Source organism: Myotis nattereri (assembly GCF_964212035.1).
Source record: "Myotis nattereri genome assembly, chromosome: 2".
In the NCBI taxonomy this organism is placed as follows: Eukaryota; Metazoa; Chordata; class Mammalia; order Chiroptera; family Vespertilionidae; genus Myotis; species Myotis nattereri.
The window spans coordinates 210,059,788-210,084,445 of NC_138076.1; the positions used below are offsets into that span (position 1 = coordinate 210,059,788).

At 58.3% G+C, this 24,658-nt stretch overlaps 1 protein-coding gene across 1 annotated transcript in view; it reads left to right on the forward strand.

Moving 5' to 3' along the window:
• Positions 1-4,151: 4,151 nt before the first annotated feature.
• The window catches only part of MGAT3 (beta-1,4-mannosyl-glycoprotein 4-beta-N-acetylglucosaminyltransferase), a 32,359-nt gene continuing 11,852 nt past the window's right edge, over positions 4,152-24,658 (forward strand). The window contains exon 1 of the mRNA XM_081083139.1: positions 4,152-4,260. The gene's annotated coding sequence lies outside the window, so the exon portion shown is untranslated. The remainder of the gene's footprint in view (positions 4,261-24,658) is intronic.

The window sequence follows — 24,658 nt, forward strand, 5'->3', positions numbered from 1 at the left end:
CCTGTGAGGGGGTGCCTGGTGAGGGATGCAGGGTAGAGCCCACTGAAGCAGGGCTTTGGGGACACAGCTTTCCCAAAATGGCCATTTTTCGACAGATCGAAATGTTTTGCTAATGACAGGTAGCATGCACGTGGGTGGCATTCACTTACTCATTTTTTAACCAAATATTTATGGAGTGTGTCCTGTACTCTGGACTCAAGAGACAGTGGCCCTGCAGTCAGGGTGCCAGCTAAGACAGACTGGAGGACAGGCCCCAGGGAGGGCACCGCCTGTATATGGACCCACTTCACCGTCCCAGCAGCCTGATGAGGGAACCCCCCCCCCCCATTCCCATTTCACAGACAAGGAAACTGAGCGTTAAGCAACTTGTACAAAACTCTAGCCCCGTGGTCGGCAAACTGCGACTCTCGAGCCACATGCGGCTCTTTGGCCCCTTGAGTGTGGCTCTTCCACAAAATACCACGTGCAGGCGCGCATACAGTGCGACTGAAATCTCGTAGCCCATGCGCAGAAGTCGGTTTTCGGCCTGGGCGAGTCTATTTTGAAGAAGTGCTGTTGATGTTTGGCTCTGTTGACTAATGAGTTTGCCGACCACTGGCCTAGACGGAAACCAGTTACCACCGTACAAGTCCTTACCTCTCACTCTGCGCCACGGGCAGGGCCTGGGGGTTACGGACAGGTGAGCATGTCTGTTGTGTGCATTAGTTGAAAAAAACCACAAGGAGTCAGCTCTCAGTGTAATGGATTGGTTTCTAGGTCACAACAAAATGGCTTCACATCAAACAGGCTGCATCCAAAAATGTCACGAGGATAAAATCCTTACTTAGAGGGAAACTGGGTGGCCATGGCCGGGAAGTCTACATTCTGACACTCTGGTGTTACTGGACACCCTTCAGTAATTTTCCATTTACACTATGTGTGGCTATTAACTATTCACCCAAATCAATGAGCTATTTTCAAAAGACAAAAAGCCAAGGTGGGGGACGACTGGCTTACTTTCTTACTTTCTGGTCTTACTGGACACCCTTCAGTGATTTTCACATTTCCATTATGTACGGCTATTAACTACTCACCCAAATCAATTAACTATTTTCAGAGGACAAAAAGGCATATTTTCAAAGGACAAAAAACCAGGGCGGGGACTGGATGCTTACTTTCTGATCTTACTGGACATCCTTCAATGATTTTCAAATTTGTACTGCGTGGCTATTATCTTTTCTCCCAAACCAATTAGCTATTTTCAATGGACAAAAAGGCATATTTGTGGTTCAGGCCTTGATCCAGACCTGTAGGGCTCCTAGTTTTGGGGGGAGCAGAGCTCGTCATGGGGCAGCAAGAGCACACACAGCGTGACAGACAGATGGCACAGACCACCCTGGCACCCTGGCAAAGAGAGTGAAGAAGAGAAAGACCCACAACCCAGGACTCCCCAGTCTTGTTACTTTGGGCATGTCACGTTGCCTTCTCTACTTTGCCGGGAGCTGTGACAATTAAGGGAAATGATAATTTAAACCTAGCTTAGTGCTTGGGGGCGGAGGGGAGGAAAACATTTCATTCTACTCTTTCAAGTTCTCTTGCTGGTCAAATTAACATAGGAAAGATCCACAGGAGAAAAACAAACTTAATTATGTACATACTGGGGCCCCCTAAGAATATGAAACCCAAGGAAAAGGGCAGTTCACAGGGTGAGAAGGGCAGATGTTTGATCTTTAGATATTTGTCCTGTCCTACAGAAAGCTCATTCAAATAAAAAGTCATCTCTCTTTCTAGGCCAGGCCCCCATCTGTATATTTTTAGGTAATTAAGGAAGAGGTAAACGTTTTTCTTGAGTCTGCTGGGTCTTGATTGCTCAAAATCATCCACATGCCACAGTGGCACATTTTGGGGGGGCTCATTCTAAACTGGGGGAGCTAGACCTGACACGGCTCTTCTCTCCTAGTCCCGGGGCTGCCCGGGCTGCAGGAGGCTGGGGAGGGACAGCAGATTGTCCTTGGGGAGTCAGGGGCAGAATTGGAGAAGAGCTTGCATGAGCGTAGTGAGGGTTCCGTGGGAGGCGGAAGGAGGAGGACAGAGAGTGGGCTGGGGGAGTAGGTGGGGGGCAGGGGGTGGAATGGATGGGATTTGGGGAGTGTCTGAGTATCTGAAGTAGGTGAGTCGTGGGGATGGTACAAAGAGTACAGGGATGTGCTCAGAGCCGTGCCAGCTGGGAATGGTTTTTACATTTTCAAACGGTTGGGGAAAAGCAAAAGAATAATGTTTTGTGACGTGTGAAAATTAAATGGGATTCACATTTTAGTGTTCATAAATAAAGTTTTATTGGAACACAGCCATGATCATTCCCTTTACACATTGTCCTGATTTTATACTACGGCGGCAGAGTTCAGTAATTGAGGCAGAGACTCTATGGGCGCCAAAGCCTAAACTATTCAGTCTGGTCCTTACAGACCATAGTTTGCCCACCCTTGGCGTAGAGGGAGCCTCGGGACAGGAGAGCAGTGAGGCTGGAGCAGGGTAGGGCCAGGTCGCCAGGGCCCCCCTCTGGAGGTGCAGAGCTTAAGGAAGTGGAGCCATCCAGGGTTCAGGGAGGATGCCCTGTTCCCATGCATGTTGCAGAAGGGCCACTGTGGCTGCTCGGTTAGGGTGGACGCAGGTAGGCAATGGGCGCCTGGAGCCGGGAGACCAGTCCCGGCCAAGGCCCAGACTGCCCTTGAGGACTCCCTGCCCTGCCCCATGCACCTTCGCCCATAGCCTGCGGTGGTGCTGGGTGCGTACCCAGAGTGCCTTGCACATTTGGGCGGCGGCGCTGGGTGCGTACCCAGAGTGCCTTGCACATTTGGGCGGTGGCGCTGGGTGCGTACCCAGAGTGCCTTGCACATTTGGGCGGTGGTGCTGAGCTGAGTGCGTACCCAGAGTGCCTTGCACATTTGGGCGGCGGTGCTGGGTGCGTACCCAGCGTACCTTGCACATTTGGGCGGAAGTCACCGCTGGACGGAGCCTCCTGAACGCAAGAAACCGCAGGAAGGGCGGGAAGCGGGAGGAGGCGGCCTTGGCGCCCCCAGCAGGAGCATCATGGGCGCTGGGAGAGCAGCCTGTGGCCCAGAGGACGAGAGGAGGCTCAAGAGGTGAGCGGGGCAGGCGGGCTGCCCACTCACGGCCGAGGGGGCGGGGTGGGAAGATCTGCGCCCGGGCGGTCGGCGGGGCCTGGGAGAGCTAGCACACGGGGCCTGTGGGCGCCTGCACGGGTGGAGGCGTCGGAAGGTGACAGCCAGGCCCAGGCCGCAGGCGGTGTGCGGCGGTCACCCCCAAGGGCACACAGACCGGTGCAGACAGGATAGCAGGCCCGGCGCTAGGCACGCAGCGCAGCAAGTCCAGGCCTCTGCACGACGTCACAGCTGCGCGTACACCCCGTCACAGCCGCCAGGGCCAGGCGCGCACACAATACCACACCGGAGGCCTCTGCACACGGTCACACATGTGTGCACACAATCACGGTCCGCCTACAGCCGGCGTGCACAGCCGTGCACGCAGGAGCAGCCGGGGACACTGCAGGTCACACAGACCCATGCACACTGCACCCCACAGACGCTCGCATCCACGCAGACAGACCGGCTCACAGACCCGTGCACACGCCAGACGCGCACACTCTGACCCGCCCCGCCTCCATCGCACACACCGCCCGCCCCACAGGACGCACCGGGCGGGGGGCCGGCGCACGCACGGCCACAGGCAGGGGCGCGCTCACACTCACACATTGAACCGCACACGCGGGAGGCGCGGAGCGGCGGCGGCCCCAGACTTCGGCCCGAGACGCCCCCAGCCCGGCGCGGCTCGCAGCCCGACAGGCGGCGGCGGGGAGGGGGCTGAGTGGGGGCGGGGCGGGGGCCGAGCCGCCCGAGCCGGCGGGAGCGGGCACCTCTGTGCGCCGCGCTCGGCCTCGCCTCCGCACCCCCAGCGCGCCTCCCGCGGGGCCCTCCCCGCGCCTTCCGCTCGCCGGGTCCCCGCCGCGCCCCCGGGGTGCAGCTCGGCGGCCGCGCCGGGCCCGCGAGACGGGGTGGAGGTGGGGGCAGGGGGCGGGGATCAGGGCCGGGCCGGGGCCGCGCCGCCTGCGATGCCGGGCGCCCGCCGCAGCCGCCGCCGCCGGAACCCGGGATGGGGCGAGAGGCTGCGGCGGATGCCAGCATCTCCCCGCCGGGGGCCCCGGGGGCCGCGGAGCCGCCGCCGCCGCTGCTGCCACCGCTGCTGAGACCCGGCAGGCGATGGGTGAGTTGACCCTAGCGTCCTGGGGCCCCGCGCCGCAGCCCCTCCATCCCGCACTCCGGCCCTCCGCCTCCATCTCCGCGCCGCCGCCTCTGCGCTCGCGATCCCCCACCCCTGTCGCGGCTTCCACCGCCCCCTTCCCGAGCGTGACCTCTGGGGCCGGGCGGGAACCTCAGGCTGGGGGACTGGTGCCGGGGGGGGGGGGGCAAATGGGGCGGGATGCGGGGGTTCTGGCGCCCCCGCTACCAGCCGGCTGCTCAGCGGAGCCTTCCCGAGCCCCTGAGGGCAGAGCCTGATCCCTCCGACCCCTCCTTTCCCGCCCCCGGCGCGGGGCGTCCCCGAGGCATCGGGCTGGACCTGTGCTTTGTGCCCTGCGACCCCCACAAACCTCCGGCGAGGCGCGGGGCGGGGAGTGAGAGGCCTTAGCTCCCGCCTCCTCCCGCCCCCCCTCCCCCCCACCTGGGTCTGCGGCAGCGGAGGTGGAGGCCCAGGCGCAGTCGGGGTGCTGGGCGGGGGCGGGACTGTGGGGACCTAGGAGAGGGGAATGGGAAGAGAACCCCAGCCGCTGGGGGTGGGCTCCCGCATGTTGCACTGCACTGCCCCGGGCTGGGAAGGGAACCTGGCCGGGGGAGGGCGCTCTAAATATCTGCACACAGTGAGTTCTGGAACCTGGGGTGGGGAGGGGAGCGAGTCTGGGCGAGTGGGGGTGTGGGGAGTGCCTGAGCTGGGGTGCCAGGAGAAGCCGAGGTGGGTCTCAGCCGGCCTTGGTGGCCCGAAGTCGGGTGACTCTCCTAGCTCTGGAAGATGCCCGAAGGGGTGTGGGCAGGAACGCTACCCCAGGGAGACCCCTCCATGGTCCCCCAGAACTGGCGCTGTCCACATCCCCATAGCGCTCTCTTTCACTCCTGGGACGCCAGTCGGGATCTGCCTGGATGGGGGAGTTACGGGCTCTGGTGTGTCACCTCCAGGGGCAGTTACTAAAGATCCGGGCATGGGGCCAAGCTGAGGATGGAGGGAAGAGCTAGACGACTCCTCCCCCACCCCCAGCTGGCAGTTCTGTGGAGTCATCAATGCTTCCCAGTGCCGGGGACAGGGCGCAGGGTCCTGGGAAAGTTGGAAAGAGGGGCTGCCAGCCCAAGGGGGAGAGCGAACTTGCTGGAAGAGATGATAACAGGAAGCAGTTCGATCACTGGATGGAGAACGTGGGAAGGGCATTCCGGCTGAGGGAATGGCATGAGCAAAGGCTTAGAGATGTGAGTGGCTGGTGTGTGTGGAGAGATGGAGGTGGGGTGGTCAAGCTCTGCAAGTGGCCAGAAGGAGCCGAGGCCGGGGAGGAGGGCCGGGTGGGGAGGAGGCCGTGGGCCGCACCTGTTAGGAATGCTCTCAACAGCGCGGCAGGAATGAGACAAACACTCGAGGCTGGGTGGCCAAGGCAGAGTGACTTCTGCGGAGGGTGCTCCCGCCAGCCGGAACCCATGGGCAGAAGCACACCCCACGGGAAGTCCGCTCGCTGGGCTTTTATTTCCTCACCAGGGGTCTGCCCTGCCCCTCACTCTGAACTCTCACCTGATCAGTCAGGGTTCAGAGCTCAGATTCCCATTATTGGGGAAAGTAAGGCAGGACCTAAGATGGCAGTCCCCCTGAGAGCCTGAAGGTCATACCAAGATCGCAGAACCCCGGATGGCGGCGAGCTCCTTTCTTGGACAGAAGAGATGGCTGGGTCACTCTCACACCTGGCGCTGGAACTCTGACCTGATGGCCGAGGGCGATGCTGGCTGGCTCCGCGCCCCCTTCTGAGGGTCTGCCCTGCTGCGGCCAGGGCTGCCCGACCCTCCCTGGGGATCCCTGCTCTGTGGTCGTGGGACCAGCTTTCTGAGTCTCATTGTCCACGTCTGTCACATGCGGAGAGCCTTCCACGCGACGATGCGCCTGGCACCTGAGAAGCAGCTCGGGAAATGACCGGCTGCTGCCATGGTATTTTTACCTGTAAAACGAGGACATCGATGCCAGCTGGCAGGCCAGGCTCACGTCACCCGGTGGTGGTGAGGATCATGTGGGGCTGGATGTGACGGAGGGGGCCAGAGGCTGGGGGCGCGGAGTGCACGTCCTCCTTCTGGGAGGAGAGGAGAGAGCAGTGAGGAGCGGCCGGGGGCAGGGGAGTCCTCACAGACCCCCGCCTCTTGCCCCTCTGGGCCGCCACCACCTTCTGGCCCCCAGCCATGGCATTCAAGGGACCCTGCTGTGCTCTCCAAGGCCAAAGCCTCTTTGTTCCCCTTTCTGCTTGGCGCACCCCCTCCCAGCCAGCTCTAGTCCACCACGTGGGGACCAGGGCTTCTTTCCAGAAGTTTCTTCAGACATTCGGGTCAACAAACACGATGTCCTCCTGTGAGGGGCACTGTGCCAGGCGGCCAGGTGGAGAGGATGCAGGCTGTGCCCTCAGGCTGTTAGAATCCAGTTGGGCAGCAGATACCACTGGGTGCCCACAGGGTGCCCAGCCCTGTGCTGTCTGCTGAGGGGCAAAGAGAGAGTCGCAGTCATTGCGCCAGGGGCGGTCAGACGTGGAGGATGGAGAAGGCTCCCACATCCAGCGGCCCGCTTCAGTCCTAGCCCTCCCACTCATTGTTGTGTGACTGTGACAAGTAACCCCGCCTCTTCCTGTCCGTTTCCTTGTCTGTAAGATGGGGACGGCACACACTATTGCTACTTGAACAGCTTGGTTCAGTTTCTGGTGGGTGTTCACTACTCTCCTTCTAGAATGAATCTATTCCCACCCCTCCCCCCTCAGAGACTGCCCAGCCTGCCCCAGTGCATGTGTAGTCCACATCCCTGTTGTCTCCTCCTCCTGTCTGTGGGTCCCCATAGGCAGGGGCCTGCCTTTCTGGGTCCGTGGCTTGGGCAGGGGCAGTGGTACGCTGGCAGCTGGCTCTCTGATGAGCAGTGTTGGCCCATCTCTGTGGTGTAAATCCTCCCGGCAGGGTCCGTTTCAAGCTGCCAACAGCTTAACGATCTCATAATGGAATCAGGTACAGGCTAGCTTCAGCACCCGGCATTTAGTAGGTGCTTAATAAATGATGGGTGAACAAGAAGGAGAGGCCTCAGGCACCGTCGGTCAGATGGATTTGGGGAGCTGCCAGCCATGCTGTACTGGAGAAGGGCGTTCAGGGGTTGGCATTAGGCAGGCGGAGGGTGGGGCCAGGGACCACCCCGAATAAGTACCCAAAGGGGGACTGAGAGCAGAGGGAATGGAGGGCTGGTGTCTTCCTTTCCTGGGGCTCCACACCTCTAACCCCGCCTCACTCCTGCATTAGCCCCTTCTCCCAGGAACTCCCCTTGAGCTTGGCTGGCCTTGGGGCTTGCACAGAATGGCCTTGCTGGGCCCCAAGCTTTAGCTTAACAGCTCTGACATGTGGTCCAGAGAGGTCCCAAGACTCAACTTCTTTTCCTTCGCTTTTGCTGTTCCCTCTGCCTGAGTGTCTCTTCCATCTGAGGCAGGATAGTAAGAAGCTGGGAAATGTTCTTGGCAAGTAGAATAATGGGGAAACGGAGACAGATAGAGGAACACCTGGCCAAGCACTTTACAGCCAGATACAGACGGTGGCCTCCCTAGAGATAACATCCAGCCCTCAGCTGTATTTCCGCTCCAGGCCCAGAAAAGCCGCAAAGCCAGGTGGGTGATGCCAGGCCCAGCTGCAATGACTAATGACCCCCTGCCCTGGCACTGACCAATCAGTAGAAACCACGATCTTGAAAGTCACAACTGGAAAACGGAAGAATATTCTGCTGAAACTCTAAGACCTCCCCTAGAGTTCCCATCTGCAAGAGGGAGATAAAAGCCCTGGCCAGTGTGGCTCAGCTAGTTGGGCATTTTCTGCGCACCAAGAGGTTGCTGGTTTGAATCCAGTCAGGGCACGTGCCTGGGTTGCGGGCTTGATCTCTGGAGGGGGCATGCAGGAGGCAGCCCTCTCACATTGATGTTCTCTCTCTGTCCCTCTCCCTCCCTCTCTCTCTCAAAATCAATAAACTATTCTTTCTTAAAAAAGAGATAAAAACCTCAAAACAAAGGACCTAGAAGACCCAGGCATGCTCTCCCTCCCTCCTGGGAGCAAACTCATGCCTTTCTCTTTTCCTTCTTCCTCCACAGACACGCATCTCCTAAACTCTAAGGGACCCCACCCCACAAGCTGCACAACGAGGGGAGCAAAGGGCAGCAGCAGCTCTAGTCGCCTGGACCTGTCTGCAGGGCCCCCTTTTCTCTGACTTCTCAGTGAGCCGAAGCAGCCCAGCCTGGGCTCTCCTGTCGCTTCTTCTATGCTAAGCCCTTCCTTGTTTTGGGGAGCTGCCTGCCTTCCCCACACTGGGGATCGAGCCTGTAACCTGGGCATGTGCCCCGACCAGGAATCAAACCTCAACCTCCTGGTTCATAAATTGGTGCTCAACCACTGAGCCCCGCCAGCTGGGCCATAAAAATATTAATAAGTGCCCTGGCCAGTTTGGCTCAGTGAATAGAGCATCAGCCTGCAGACTGAAGGGTCCCAGGTTCAATTCTGGTCAAGGGCACATGCCCAGGTTGTGGGCTGGATCCCTGGTAGAGGGTATGCAGGAGATAGCCGATCAATGATTCTCTCTCATCATTGATGTTTCTATCTCTCTCCCTTTCCCTTCCTCTCTAAAATCAAATAATATATGTTAAAAAAATATTAATAAAGCCCTGACTGGTTTGGCTCAGTGGGTAGAGCGTCGGCCTGTGGACTGAAAGATCCCAGGTTCGATTCCAGTCAAGGGCATGTACCTTGGTTGCGGGCACATCCCCAGTAGGGGGCGTGCAGGAGGCAGCTGATCAATGTTTCTCATCAGTGTTTCTAACTATCTCTCTCCCTTCCTCTCTGTAAAAAATCGAAATATATTTTAAAAATATATTAATAAATAACATTTATTGCATCTCTACAGCAACCCATGACAAAGGCACCATGATAATCCTCTTTGCAGATGGGAAAGTTGAGGCACAGTGTCTTGTTAGCACTGACCCATCCTTCCCGTCTGAGCTTGAGCATCACTCGTGTAGGGAAGCTGTGTGAGTCCTGACCCCCTTTGTGGGCCCACAGAGCAACCTCCTGTGTCTGTACCTGCTTGTTATCACACGGTTCCCGCTAGAGCCCAGCGGTTCCCAACCTTCCTGATGCCGCGACCCTTTAATACAGCTCCTCATGTTGTGGTGACCCCCAACCATAAAATTATTTTCGTTGCTACTTCATAACTGTAATGTTGCTACTGTTATGAATCGTCATGTAAATATCTGATATGCAGGATGTATTTAGGCGACCCCTGTGAAAGGGTCGTTTGACCCCCAAAGGGGTCGCAACCCACAGATTGAGAACTACTGAGCTAGACCAAGCATGTCAAACTCAAAGGCTAACATGGGCCGAATAAACACGGTTTACATGTATGTGGGCCGCAAAAAAACAAAAGCTTCAATTTTCATAGAAACGTACGTTTATTTCGATAGAGACATGCTGAATACAAAGGGCTGAAATAAATGAGCCATTGTTAACATAAAATAATAGAACATTTTAATAAAAATTAATATTTTTTTCTTGAACATTAACTTACCAGACACTGAATAATTGCACAAATTAATAAGCACAACGCAGATAAAACTATTTTTCTTGTTCTCCAAAAGCGAAATATTCCTGTTGCGCACACCAAACAAGTCAGTACAAGACTAATGACGTGGCCACCGGCTGCTAAAATATTTGCTGCTAGTATTAGTGGCGACAAATGGTGCGCCTGCGCGTAAGGTGCGTAAGGGAAATGAATGCAACGTGATTACAGTCATCAGTCATTAGCTAACATTGTAGTTCGTTATTAATAATTATGTATAACAGGGTATTGTAAACATTAAGTTACGAAATTTTTATTAAAACGTTTCTTACATACCGTTGTATTAGCTGGGCTGCAAAATATTCATAGTGGGCCGTGAGTTTGACATGCTTGCCCTGGACTGAGTTCCACAGACCTGCAGGAGCTCAAATGAGTGGGTGAATGATTCTCAGCCCGAGCGAGCAGCCCTGGTCTTCTGTCCATTACTCCTCTTTCTCCACCCCCGATGGAGGAGACGGACCCTTCAGAGGGCAGCCTCGGGGCTATGGAGGATGGTCACAGGGACCCTGCTTGTCCCCACCTCCCAGAAGGGGAAAGAGGTTTCTGGAGGGCTGAGAGTCTCCCTCCAGCGGGAAGCAGGCCGGGTGGAGGGCTAGTGGAGCACCCTCCTGTGGTCTAGAAGGGACCCGCAGGGCCCCAAGGCCTTGCCCATAATCCAAGAGGTTAACAGGATCCCTGAAATGGAAATTTCCCTGTTGGAATGGAAATTTCTCACTTATTTTCAGAAGTTAACAGGGTCCCTGGAAATCAAAATTCCTCACTTATTTTGAGCTTTTCTCTAAAAATAAAATTAGAACAATAGGAATCATGTACACACCTAATTACTTTGTTATTTTAGGAATTTAGAACTTTTTGGCTCCAGACTTTGGTTCCCACTGAAATGGAAATGCCTGGGGGTGTGGGTGGGCCAGGGTTAGGGCCAGGCCTGCATGCTGGAGCTGGCTGACACTGGGGCCTCTGGGCCTGCCCTCCAGCTGCCCTTTTGGGCAGGCCTCCCAGGGCATCCCAGAGGGAGCACAGAGTCTGAGCAGTGGGGGCGAGGGGAGGTGGAGGCAGCGGCAGGCTCCCGGATTCTGGTTGACAGAGGCCCATGATAGATGACTTTGCAGCCTGTTCTCCCCTCCTCAACATCCCAGTCATCATAATACGCTGCTATTTATTGAGCGCTTATTAGGTGCTAGTTGCTGGGCCAAGCACTTTGCCTTCATTATCCCATAGAGTTATCCTAATTTCCGGGGGACATAGGTACTATTATTTATTTATCCCTCTTTGGCAATTTGAGGGGACCTGGGGCCCGGGGCTCAGGGCTGGGAAGTGGTAGGGCTGGGATTGTCACCAGCCTGTGGGACCCAAGACAGGGCTGCCTATCTAGGTCCCCTCAGTCACCCAGAAGGGGCCACTCTGAGACTTAGAATGAAACAGCTGCTTCACCGTGTCCTGTCCTCCAGGTCACACTCCTCCAGGCCCTGGTGTCACTCCAGTCTCTGGTGTCACTCCAGTCTCCCTGTGGTCCTGGGGCCCTGCCTCTGGAAGCCTTGCTCAGCCTCACCTGGTGGCTTGAGGACAGTATCTATTTTCCATGCCTCCCCCCCCCCCCAACATAGGAGGGAGGGTGGGAGCCCAGTTTATAAGATGCTGCCCTGGGGATTTAGAGGCCTGTGGGCTCCAAGAGCCACTGCCTGGCCCCATGGAGTCCAGACCACCTTATGAGACCTCCTGCCCTCTGGGGTCCAGATCTCGTGACTCAGCCCTGCCTGTGTTTTGGGCCTGTGCTCCCCCCAACCCCTAGCTCTGCACACACCATGATGACCCCCCACCTGCTACCCCTGTTGCCTGTTTCCAGGAGCACCTGCTGCTCCGCGGGCCCCCTGATGCTCTGGGTAAGTCCCTAGTGGCTGCCCTCCTGCTGCCTGTGCGGATCGCGGCTGGTGAATGATGGTGGCGGGAAGGGTGGGCTCCCGGGCTGGGCACACGGGCACATGCGGGGGCTGGCACCATGCCTGACGCAGAAAGCATTCGATCCACGTTTCCTGCGTGTTTGTTGAGTGGTGATTGTGGGAGTGGCGGGTGAGGGCCACTTCCGGAAGCTGGCCGTGTGGCTGGTTTAGGTGAAAGACCGAAGAGGCGCCTTCCCCACAAGATGCTGCTTTGCGTGATTTCATTTCAGTGTTTCAGGGGCCGTGGGCAGTGGTGCCCAAGTAACCCCCATCCCATCGTATGGAAACTGAGTCCCAGACAGCGAAGGTGACTTGCCAGGGTCACACAGCCAGGAGGTGGGTCTTCGGGTCGGAGTCTGCCCGGCTGGCTCAGCGTGAATGAGCCTGCGTGGCACCTGCAGTTCAGAAACCACCTTCACACCCATCGTCCCCTTCGGTCCTCACGTGGCCCGGAGGCGTGGCCCTCCCCTTGCACCTGTGCCCGTGTCCCTGCTCAGAAGACCCGGCCCCGAGGGCGCACCCCGTCTGTAGGGGCGGAGGTGAGGGGAGAGCCTCAGCCCAGGCTGGTGGGAGGCATCACGGGGCCAGTGGGGGCAGAGCCAGGCCTGAGCGCACAGTGTGGCCGCATCTGGTCCTCAGGAGAGCCCAGGACAGTCTCTGGTCTCTAAGCTGAGGCCCACAGGGTGTGGGTGACTGGTCCGAGGTAACAGCCTGTCGCCCCAGGTGAGGACCAGGGAGCCTGACGCTGTGCCATGCTGGAGGTCAGGGACACCTGCAGGTGGGTTTGGCTCCGCAGAATGACCACCATTAGAGTCACTAACCAGCGGGGCTGGCCCTGAAGGGCACCCAGGCGGACGCCCTCCTACAGGTGCCCAGGGACCAGGCCTCCTCAGGCTGTCAGAAGTGTTTGGGGCCACAGGCCATGGCCTTTTGGCCATGACTGGGGGGGCATGTGACTGAACCCCAGGTTGCTGCCTGTAGCACTGGCATGTGGGGTGGGGCGATGCACCAGCACCCCCATCTGGACCAGAAGTCCAGGCGCTGACTTTCCCCTCGGGCCTTTGCAGGTGCTGTTCCTCTGTCCGGAATGCCCTCCCCTCCACTCCTCCAGGAGTCATGCCTGATGCCCATCCCCAGGGGATGTGAGAACCTGCGGGAAAGGCAGATCTGATGAGGGCCTGGTAGGACATGCCGGTGCAGTCAGGGACAGGACTGGGCCGGGGGACTCGGGTGGTCACTCAGGCGTCCATAGCGCTTACTGTGCCATCCCTTCTGTCTGGGTGACAAAGGGATGGAGTCTGGGCAAGACCAAGGGGCCTCCTGGGAGGTTCTCAGAGCAGCTGTAAGGTGCAGCCCAGCCCAGGAGACTGTCCCCTCAACTCAGAGAGGGGCCCGGCTGGGAGCCGTGAGGCCACGGGACCAGCTGAAGCCACCCCTTTCACAAAGGGAACATTGAGGCCTGGGCACTTGGGACTGACCCACAGTGTCACGGAGCGTGGCCGTGGGTCCCCTTTGCGTGTGTAGGCGGGGAGCCCGGCTGCGCCCCGCAAACCCCCCCCCCCCCCCATCCCAAGCTGCAGCTGTTCTCAGCGGGATCCAGGTCAGGTCTGTGGAGGGGATGGAAGGAGCCGGAGAGAGCGAAGTCCCAGGGCTCAGGTCGGCACTTTGGTCCTCAGTGGACATCGCTCCTAGAGAAAGTGCGTGCACCCAAAAGCTGGCAGAAAATCCATGTTGATAATCCATTCCAGCAAAAAGGCAAGACTGGGGAAAAAATCTGTGAGCGCTTAGGCCAAAACGTTAGCCTGAGAGGTGGCAGGCTGGTGCGTGATATTGTCCTATTTCTTTCACTGTGATTGCCAGATTTTCTAGAATGTCTGTAACCAAAAAGATGAAGTTATATTTTATTTTATTTTATTAAATATATTTTTAATTGATTTTTTGACAGAGAGCAAGGGAGAGGGAGAGGGATAGCGAGTTAGAAACATCGATGAGAGAGAAACATCGATTCAGCTGCCTCTTGCACGCCCCCTACTGGGGATGTGCCCGCAACCCAGGTACATGCCCTTGACTGGAATCGAACCTGGGACCCTTGAGTCCGCAGGCCGATGCTCTATCCCCTGAGCCAAACTAGCTAGGGTTGAAGTTATATATTATTTATTTTTATTTATTTATTTATTGAAGTTATATTTTAGAGGAGAGAGGTAAGAAAGATGCTCTGAGAACAGCCCGCTCACCATTTGTCCGATTCTGGGGTCACCCAGGTGCTGGGCCTCACCCGTGGGCGTTGTCTAGCCCCTGAGCAGGGGCGCCTGCTGCAACAGCTTGCGTGTCAGTTGCCTGTCTCTCATTCCCGGAAATTGGGTCAGTGGGTGTCCAGCCCTGGGGCTACTGGGATGCAGTTCTGCCTGAATTCAGTCCAAACCTTTGACCTCCTCCCTCTGGCGCTGCTCTGGCCTTTGCTCCTCTTCGCCCTGCACCCCGCATTCCAGCCTGGGGACCGTTAGTGTTCTCTGCACACGGTCCTCTTTGCCCACCTCTGGCCTTCGCTGTGCCAGGCCCTCTCCCTGGAAAGCCAGCCCCCCACCTGGTGTTGCCATCCTCGGGGGAAGCCATTCCCGCCCCTCCCAGCCAGCGGTGGCCCCGGGGCTCTGAGCTTTGGTGAGCAATAGTCACTCTCTGGTCTCCCCTGAGCCGGCCCCACTGGTGCCTGACCTTGGAAGTCATGTCCCCTCCCCAGGCCTTGGTTTCCTCACCTGGGAAGTGGGCCGTGGGGCTGAGCTGAGATGGAGCACAGACTGGGGAAGGGGCACTGCTGTGGAAGCCCAGGGCCTCCCAGGAGGTTGCTGAGACGAGGACCCTGGCCGCCCCACTCCTGGACCTCACCTGGGGGGATGGCTTTGTCGCTGCTGTCTCCTCCCTCTCCTTCCCAGTCGGTGGGACTGGGACGTTCGAGCCCTCGGGGCCTGTTTGGGAGCACTGGATGCAGCAGGTGGCAAGGACTAAGTAATTAACGGAGCCGGCACACATGGGTGGCTCCCATGATGTTAAGGAGCGGGGCCCAGCGCCCGAGCCCTGCGTGGTGTTCCTGCTACGTGGTGAGGGCCTACTGAGCGTCCCCAGTGGAGACAGTCAGGTCCTCACCCCGGGGGCTGCTGTCCTTGCAGGCAGGGGTGGGCAGACAGTAACTGGGGAGGGAAAGAGAAAGGGGTCATTGTTCCAGCTCCGTGGAGGCTCGCCAGGTGCCCAGAGGGCAGAGCCGACCAGCTGTGCACCTGCCCCATCCAGACCGCACCCCGTCGGAGGCTAATAGTGGCGCTCAGGTTCCCAGATCCCGGAGCCGCAGGCTCGGCCAGGTGCAGCTCATTACCGCCCCACATCCTTTTGTGGACCTTGTCCATGGGTCTTGCCAGCCTCCCTTTATGTCTCAGCAAACAGGCTGGGGAGGGTCAGGTTCTTGCTTGGGGTCCCAGAGCCAGATTGCAAGGTCATTCCTGCACTCAGCAGTGACTTGCTGAGAACCTACTGTGTGCCTGGCGCACAGCCATCCGCTGCTACGGGGAGGAACCTAACCCACTAGGAGCGGGGCCTCATTTTCCATTCCCTTCCTTCCCCTACCTCCTCCTGGCCATCCCCGCCATGTTCTCAGAGGACTCCGAAGGCTGGAGTCATTTCATTCCCTTCTCCACCCCCCGCCCCCCCCCCACACACACACACACTGGAAGGGACCCTGGGAATTGATGGAGATGAGCCAGCTCATCGGAGGGTGCGAGCCCATGTCACAGTGCAGGTCACACTTTTCGAAGCCCCAGACCAGGCCTGAGAGGCAGCAGCATTTACTGAAAGGTGCAGGTGTGTGGATTTGGGGGAGAGGCATTTATTCATTCAACAAACAGGTTGACACCTCCTTTGTGTCAGGCTGGAGCAGCCCAGGAAACTTGGGCAGCACAGCCTCCGTGGGGGGTGGGGGGTGCTGGGGGTGCAGGCCAGGGTCTCTCCAAAGCAGGGCCAGGGAGCCCTGGAGGACGTGCAGGCCAGCTGACCCCCCCTGAGACGGGCATGGGACAGAGGGGTAAGATTATGCACCGACTTTGAGCCTCCTGGAGGATTTGGACTTTGTTCTGAGGGATGAGTTCCAGGGCGGGAGGGGCAGCGGCAGGTATGGCTGTTACTTGGCTCGTGGGGATGAGGCTGTGAGGCTGCTGTGCCGCCCAGGTGAGCGCTGGTGGTGGTGCAGCCAGCATGGGGCAGTGGCACTGGGAGGGGGGGTTTGAAATGTATAGGACGTGGACCCGACGGGGCTAGGTGAGAGGTGTGTGGGGTCATCGAGGCGGGGACTCCTGGCGTGTGCGGCTGGGTGGGTGGTCACATCGCTGATGTGGCCCAGAAAGAGGAATGCTGGGAACTCCCGATGTTGTCCAGCGTCGCTGGGTGTCGGCTCAGGTCACGGGTCATCAGCCGAGGTGGTTGGAACAATCTGAGCGAGGTCTTTGTGCCTCGTTTAGCAGCGGAGGGTCCCAGGCAGGATGGAAACCCGCCAGAGTGCAGGCCCCAGCCCGCCCTGTGGCCTGCCTCCCGCCCCCCCTCCCCGCTCCTCTGTCTCCCTTAGCCCAGCTGACACTGGCCTCTCAGTCCACAGGTGTTTCCACCACCTGCCACCCCGCACACAAGGGGAAGTGCCCAGGGGAGCGCCACGCCAACCAGCCTTGGCCTCCACTTTGCATGGAGGCGCCCCCCACGCCGAGGCCCTAGGAGGCAATGCCTGGAACCAAGCTTTCCAGCCTTAGTTGGGTTCTGTGGCTCTGTGCTGGGGAAGGCCCCCTGAGGACAGAGGAGGGGTGGGGTGTGCCCTCCCCTCCCTTCCCCGCCTCGGGCCTTCTGGGTTGGAGACTTCCCACTGAAGTGGCCCTTTGTATATTGTCCCTGCAGGACAGGCAGCCTGGAGGGAGGGGCTGGCACTGCCGGGGCTGCTGGGGCCGGATGGGGCTGACCTCAACGGGACTAGGAGACCCCTGCTAGGCATGGGCACGCACTGGCCAGGCCTGCTGCCCCCCCACCCCAGACCAGACGATACTTGTCACTCAGAATCTGTCACCAGTTCTCCTAAGAGCTCCGCTGTCACCGGCAGCTGTTGACGGAGCGCTGTGCCCAGGCCAGGCGTTGTCAGGGGGTGTGGGCAGCGGTGACCAGTAACCAAGGCCCACAGTGACCCTGCTCTCCAGTTGCTGACATTCCGAGCCAGCAGGGTGTGGGTGGGGGAGACAGACAGCTTCCACAGCGAGGGGTGCTGTGGAGCAGATGGCCTGGGAGGGGACAGTCGCAGCAGCTGGCTGGTCAGGAAGGCCTCTCTGAGGAGGTGGCTCACATGGGGAGATCTGAGGGAAGGGCGTTCTAGGTGGAGGGAACAGCCGGTGCGAGGACCCTGAGACAGGAGGACCTGGGGTGTGGGAGGGACAGAAAGGCAGGGGCTGTGGCTGGAGCAGAGTGGGCGGGAGGTGAGGTCAGCAGAGAGGCAGGGGCCAGCTTGGCAGGGCCTGTGGACCCAGAGAGAAGTCTGAATTTCACTCTGAGTGTGCGGGGCCAGAGGAAAACGGGGGTCCGAGGGGGTGTCGCACAGGGGAGACATGGCCTGATGAGAACTTGGCGGTGACAGACTTTGTGGGGCCCAGGGACCAATGACAATGCAGGGCCTCTTGTTCAAAACTTAAGAATTTCAAGATGGAATTTTAAAAAAGGAGGAGGCAGGAGGGAGGCCAGTGAGGAGGAGGATCGGGGTGAGTCGTTGGGACCGTTTTCGAGGGAGGTGACGACAGACCTTCCCGTGAGCGCCCCAAACAGGGTAAGGCGTGGAGGGGGTGCATGAGTCTCAGCTCGGAGGCCTGGTCTGTGTCAAGACTCTTTGGACGTGACCTCATTTCACAGGAGGGGCTGGTCGGTCCCACGCTGCAGCTGGGAACTCTGGGGCCCGGGGATATTAAGTGATCTGATCACACGGGCTGAGGAGGGGCAGGCAGGATTTGAATCCAGCTCCCCGTGACTCCATATTCCAGGGAGCTGTGGTCCCAACGCGGTGCCCCGCCCCCTTCGCCTCCTGAGAGGTTGGGCCTGGGGGTATCTTGCACAGCCTGGGCCCAGAAATGAGTTTCCGCTCTTGTCGGGACAGGAAGCACCCAGCTCGGGCCTCACTGGCCTTGCTTTTCCTTCTAGTGAGCCTGGGAGGCGTGGGCATCCTGATCTCCATCCCACAGACGTGGAAACTGAGGCCGGACAGAGCTGGTCTCGGCCTCCGGCCCCCTGGGCTTGTCTGCTTGCTGCCTTCTCTTCTCTGGACAGGGCAGGGTGAGCTGTTGGGCCTGGAGGCCCAGTGTTTGGGAGGTATCGGGCCTCTGGGTTCTGTAAGGATGTGAGTGATGAGCCTGCATGGGGCACGGCTTGGTCAACATTTATCCAAGGACTGGGTCCTCCTTTCTCTAATCAGCAGGTCTGTTAATGTTTTATTCTTTGCTCAGTTAATTATTATATATTATAGGCGTGTGCTGCGCCTCCAGGTTTATATCTTTACCCCTTGGCTTGACCCCCACCTTGGCTGGACTCTGATCTCTCTCTTCCTCCTTTCTCCTTCCTCCCGGCATTCCACCTGCCCCTGCCCTCCCAACCGTCGGTCCCAGCCAGGCTCTCCCTACAGAGATGGCCAGGCCCCTGAGCCCTTGGGGAGCGCCCCGCGCCTGGCATTCTCAGCTGTCCTCGGGCCTCAGCTCCCTTACTTGGTGGCCGTTGTCCCATCTGACAGATGGAGACACTGAGGCACGGAGGACAGTGTTCGCTGCACGTTCACCTCTGGCATTCACCGCGCGGCCAGCTCGGGGGCAGGACTGGGGCACTCACGGCCTTCAGGGCAAGAGGGGCCGATGGGAAGCTTCTCTCCAGGCTGATGGGGGCTCCTGAGCAGCTGGGGTGGAGGGCAGCTCCCGCCAGGGGAGGCAAGGGCTGAGCTGGGTGTGAAGGAGGGAGAAGGAGACCCTGACCTAGGGGACAGCGCTTTTAAAGGCCCTCAGTGCACCCCCACACCCCGCCAGCAGCATGCAAGCTCGCAGCTCCGCCGCCCCACCCCTTCTGAGCCAGGTTATGTCTTCACCCCCTAGAGGAGCCTGGGGAGGGCAGTTCCCACCCGGGAATGAATGGCTTGCTGTAGTGGGCTGGAGCATCGCGCCAGGCAATGCAGGAGCTGTTTGAGGGTCTCCTGGGCCCCCCAGTTTCCAGGATCAGCCACACACAGCCCAGTCTCTGCTCCCACTCCCTGGGAGCCCCCGCCCCACAGGCGGCTGAGCTCGGCCCCCGTGCAGGAGGGCGGTCAGGATCCAGGCCCCACTGCTGGAGTTTATGTCAAGCTCTTGGTGTTCCTCGCGCCTGTTTCCGTCTGTGTCCTGAAAATGTCCAGGAGCCCCCTTGAGTGAGAGCACAGTCCAGGGTGACCTTCTGCCAGAGAGGGAGCAGGCGAGGCTCCAGAGGGAGGTGGGCACCGGCGGGCTCCCACCTGTGGGCGGAAACCTCAAGCGTTCCCTCCTCCGGAGCAGCCGCCCTGGCACCACGCCTCTCGCTGCCGCTTGCTTACCCTTTGTACGGACAGAAGCCCGGAGAGGTTAGGCGACTAGGCAGGGAGAGGGAGCTGGCGCCAGGCCAGGCCGAGGTCTGGTCCTCACGTAGCCAGTCGCCACCTCGTTGCTGCCTGCGCTGCGCTTGGGGGGCAGGGGCAGCCTCCAGGGAAGAGACAGCTGCCAAAGAGCCATAAAGGCCCGGCACAAGGTGGAGCTCAGCAAAGCAGCTGGGGTAGGACATGGCCTCACCTGTGACCCGGACCTGGGGCTTGAGGCAGGTACCACCAGGTCAAGGGAGGGAAGGGGTCCAGGGAGAATCCAGGTGGGGCGAAGCAGGGTGAAGTGTAGGGAGCAGGAAGCCCCAGGCCGGGGGACCGATACCCCACTGCCACTTCCAGGGCAAGCCAGGAGCGGGCCAGGCTGGTCATGAACTCTCAGTGACTCTGGTGTGCGGGCAGTTAGAGAAGGGAGCTAGAGCCCTTAGAGCGGCTGCAGAGGGCGGCTCAGGGTAGGCTCAGACATGCCTCCTCCCTTCTTGGAGGTGCGGGGTTGGGTGTCCCAGCCCACGCAGCCAGGCCCCAGTGGCTGGAGGTCAGGCCAGGAAAGCAGGAAGCCACAGAAACACCCAGGGTGGTGGCTGCAGCCAGGGTGGGACTGTCCCTGTCTCCTGTTCCCAGCCAGCAGGGCTGGGGGGAACTCACAGAGCGGGAGGTGGATTGAAGGTGTGGGCGGGGGCAGCCCGGGGCGGGGTCTGCAGTGCAGAGCAGGAGCCTCCTGAAGTCCAGGCCTCACCTCAGGGGTTTCCCGACTTTCTAGAGCACCTGATCCCTTCAGTTACTGGAGATGCAGCACGTACAGGGTGATGGGTGATGTGTTCCGTTTGGAATCCGTGGGGGATGGGAGGGAACCTGGGCGTAGTGAGGCCTGGTTGTAAGTCCCTGCAGCACAGCCCTGTGGAGAGGGGAGCCTGCGCAGAGGGGTGCGGGGTCTCCCCGTGAGCTCTGCACTGGCTCCTGAGGGGACCGGGCAAGGCTGGAGGCAGCAGCCTGAAGTCCTGAGTGAGGACCCGCAGCGGTGGTGCCTGGGTGTGAGTCCTGCTGCCGGCAGCTGGGCCTCAGCCCGCGCCCTCACTGCGCGCCGCTGTGAGGGTAATGCAGTCAGGCGGGAACACCAATAAGTGCAGCTGCCGAGAAGGGATGCTGGCAGAGGCACCGTCTCCTGGGAGGAATGTTCCGGGCCACGGCTCCCCAGCCTGCCCAGCTAGAGGGTTTGCCTGCAGTGGGATTACAGACCCAAGAGGGTGGCTACTGAGATGGGGTGGTCAGGCTTGTGCCCAAGCAGCCCCTGAGGCATGGGGAGTATCCCTTGCCACCCTACGTGCCCCTCACCAGATTCAGGACCCCCCGACTTTGCTGCACGGCACGGGGGTTCCCAACACACAGGCCTCTGTGCCCTTGGCCTGCTCTCCACTCGCCGCAGTTGCTCCTGCTGGACCTTGGGTCTGGCTGAAATGTCCTCTCCTTGGAGGCCCTTCCTGACACCCAGCATCCTCTGTCCCTCCACTGGCTGAGCTGCATGGGACCCACCCACCCATGTTGCTGCACTCCCTGCTGCACCCCAGCACCAAGCCCAGAGCTGATCTCCCTCTCCACCCACCCACCCACCCACAGAGCCCTATCAGTTCTCACTCTTGCTGGTCTGCGACATCAGGGGGCCCCCAGGGCTGTGTCCCTCCTCCCGCCTCCTCCCTCCAGCATCTAGTACGGGGTGGGCAAACTTTTTGACTCGAGGGCCACAATGGGTTCTTAAACTGGACCGGAGGCCGGAACAAAAGCATGGATGGAGTGTTTGTGTGAACTAATATAAATTCAAAGTAAACATCATTACATAAAAGGGTACGGTCTTTTTTTTTTTTTTTTAGTTTTATTCATTTCAAATGGGCCGTAGTTTGCCCACGGCTGATTCTAGTATCTACTGAGCACCTCAGCATCAGCTCCCTGTCCCCACCCCTGCCGTGTCCCGGGCTGCTGTGCCCTGGCTGCCTCCTGCCCCCAGCACCACAGCTGTGCTCCAGGGCCCTCCTCCCAGCCCTCCCACGGCCGCCTCCACGTGCTGCCTCCCTCCCCCCGTTCTTTCTAAACCTTCCCTGTCCAGGTGGGTGGCCACTAGCTGCATGTGGCTATTAAAACTAACATTTTATTTAAATTATACGTTTCTTTGTTGTTGACAACATGACAGATGTCCCCCATTTCCCTGTCCCCTTTGTCCTCCTCCACCCAGCCCCTGCTCACCCCAGGCCTCTCCCACACTATTGTCCATGTCCATGGGTTATGCATATATGTCTGGTTAACCTCTCCCTTCCTCCCCTCCCCTCTCAGATGTCAATCTTTCATGCATCCATGCCCCTGCTTCAATTTTGCTTGTCAGTTTATTTTGTTCATTAGATTCCACATATAAGTGAGATCATGTGATACTTGTCTTTCTTTCTCTGGCTTATTCTGCTTAGAATAATCCTCTCCAGGCCCCTCCATGCTGTCTCAAAGGATAAGAGGTCCCTCTTTTTACAGCAGCGTAGTATTCCATGTGTAAATGACCCACAGCCTTTTAATCCACTCATCTGCTGTTGGGCACTTGGGCTGTTTCCAGATCTTAGCTGCTGTAAATTGTGCTGCTGTGAACATAGGGGTGTGTGTACTCTTCCTGATTGGTGTTTTGGGATTCTTAGACTATATGCCCAGAAGTGGAATCGCTGAGTCAAACAGCAGTTCCATTTTTTTTTCATTTTTTGAGGAAACTCATACTGTTCTCCACAGTGGCTGCACCAGTCTGCATTCCCACCAGCATTGCACGAGGGTTCCCTTTTCTCCACGTCCTTGCCAGCACTGTTGTTTGATTTGTTGATGGTAGCCATTCAGTGAGGTGATGCCTCATTGTCGTTTTCATTTGCATCTCTCTGATTAGTGAGGAGCATTTTTTATGTCCATCAGCCATCTGTATGTCCTTTCTAGAGAAATGTCTATTCTGGAGAAGTATTTATTCAGGTCCTTTGCTTCAGTTTCCCCAGTCAATTTCTTTCTTTCTTTATTTTTTTATTTGAGAGAGAGAGAGGAACGGACAGTGAGAAATGTTGATTTGTTGTTCCACTTAGATATGCATTCATTGGTTGATTCTTGTATGTGTCCTGATCGAGGATCAAATCCGCAACCTTAGTGTATTGGGTTGATGTTCTACCAGTGGTCGGTAAGCTCAGTCAACAGAGCCAAATATCAACAGTACAACGATTGAAATTTCTTTTGAGAGCCAAATGTTTTAAACTTAAACTATATAGGTAGGTACATTGTTATTAACTTAATTAGGGTACTCCTAAGGCTTAGGAAGAGCCACACTCAAGGGGCCAAAGAGCCGCATGTGGCTCGTGAGCCGCAGTTTGCCGACCACGGTTCTAACCAACTGAGCTCCCCGGCTAGGGCACACCAGTCCTTTCAAGTGCTCAGTAGCCACATGTGGCTGGTGGCTGGTGGGTTGGCCACCACAGGCCTGGAGGTTTCCACCGTCAGAGCGCATGTCATCAGGTAGCTGTGCAAGCTAACAGATTCGTCATCCTCACGCCCAGCCTGATGCTGTTGCCCTGCTCAGAGCCTCAGTGGCCGGCGACAGGCCAGCCTCACCTGCATCCTGCCCCAGCCCCGCTAAGTGGAAGCTGTGTGGGCCTCCAGCCCTGGAGAGCAGTGGTTTCTACAGGTGGTCAGAGAAACGCTCTGCAAGTTGCTTTACCCTCTGAGCCTCGGTTTCCTCGTCTGTAAAGTATGGATAATAATTCCTACCTCCAAGGATGGTTGTGAGGGTCAAGTCTGTATGAAGCCCAGCCAACAGCTGGCACATATTTAAGCATGCAGTGGTGGTGACCGTCACATTAACATGAACAAGGCGAGGTGGGGGCAGATCGAGAAGCCAGCTCACAACAGCTGTGAGCCCCAGTGCTGAGCACAGCTGTCCTGTTGGCTGGTACCTGAGAATGAGTAATCTGTTGAGCCTACAGTCCTGTCCATAGGACGTTTTGGGGTAGTGGAACTGTTCTGTATGTCCACTGCCCACTGGCCTCTGGGGACCAGAAGCTGGTGTCCTGGGTGAGCCAGTGACCAGTGGGGAAAGGGGAAGAGGCCCCAAGGAGCAAGGGCAGGTCCCAGCCTTGGGAATCAACCTTCCCAGGCACGTGCTCGCCCTCTGTGGCAGCTGGCGGGAGCTGGGGTTGGGTGGAGAGATTTGGAGGAAGGAGAGGGGCAGGGGGGAGGGGGCTGGTTGTGGAGCAGGGGGAGAGGTGGTTCACCCTGGAGAGGGCTTCTGGGCTTGGGTGCTGGCCTGAGCATTCCGCCAGCCCAGACCCTTGTGCCCAGGCACGCTGGAATGCTGGTGGCATGGGTGCCCTGTCTCCCTCCAATACTGCCTGGCTGGTCCGAGAACTGGTTCCCGGTGCAGCTCTGCCTCTCTGGGCCTCGATTTCTTTCCCCTCTGCAGCTGGGACAGCCGCTGCCTTGTGGTGAACAGGGTTTGCCAGGACTCTGGTCACCTGGAACAGATGGAGCTCCTGGCCAGGGCTGGTCCCATGAGGCCACTCCCTCACGCGGGAATGACTGGGGAAGCAGAATTCCTGGGGCCCGGGGGTCCTCGTATAGCAGACCCTCCCTCAGCCAGGCCATTTGTGTTTGTCCTAGGGCAGGACCCCAACATCTGCAGTCCCACTGTCTCCGTTTCCATCTGTTTCATTCCCACTAGTCCTGTGTGGCTAAGCAAGTACCTTAACCTCCCCAAGACTCTGTTTGCTCATCTACAAAATGGAGACATACGGACGTTCCTCCAGGATTGGCCCCTGAACCGGCTTCTAACTTCTCTCCAGACCTCATAGCTGCAGTGCCCGGCACACAGCGAGGTCTCAGTAAATGCCCACCGGTGGCCTCAGTGAATGCCCACCAGTGGCCTGGGTAACGTGCTGGCTGGAGAGCGACCCCTGCGTGTAGGCTTGACTTAGGAGCCCAGCCTGATGGAGGCGGGCCGAAGGAATGAATAGGATGATGAGAGGTGAGGAAATAAACAGCGCCGGTTTCGTGCATCTGCCCAGAACCCCGGAATCTGTCCTGTTCTGAGCCACCCCCTCTGCTCCTCTCCGTGTGGAGCCATGGACCCTCGTGTTGGAAGGACCCTCAGTCCCCGAGACGA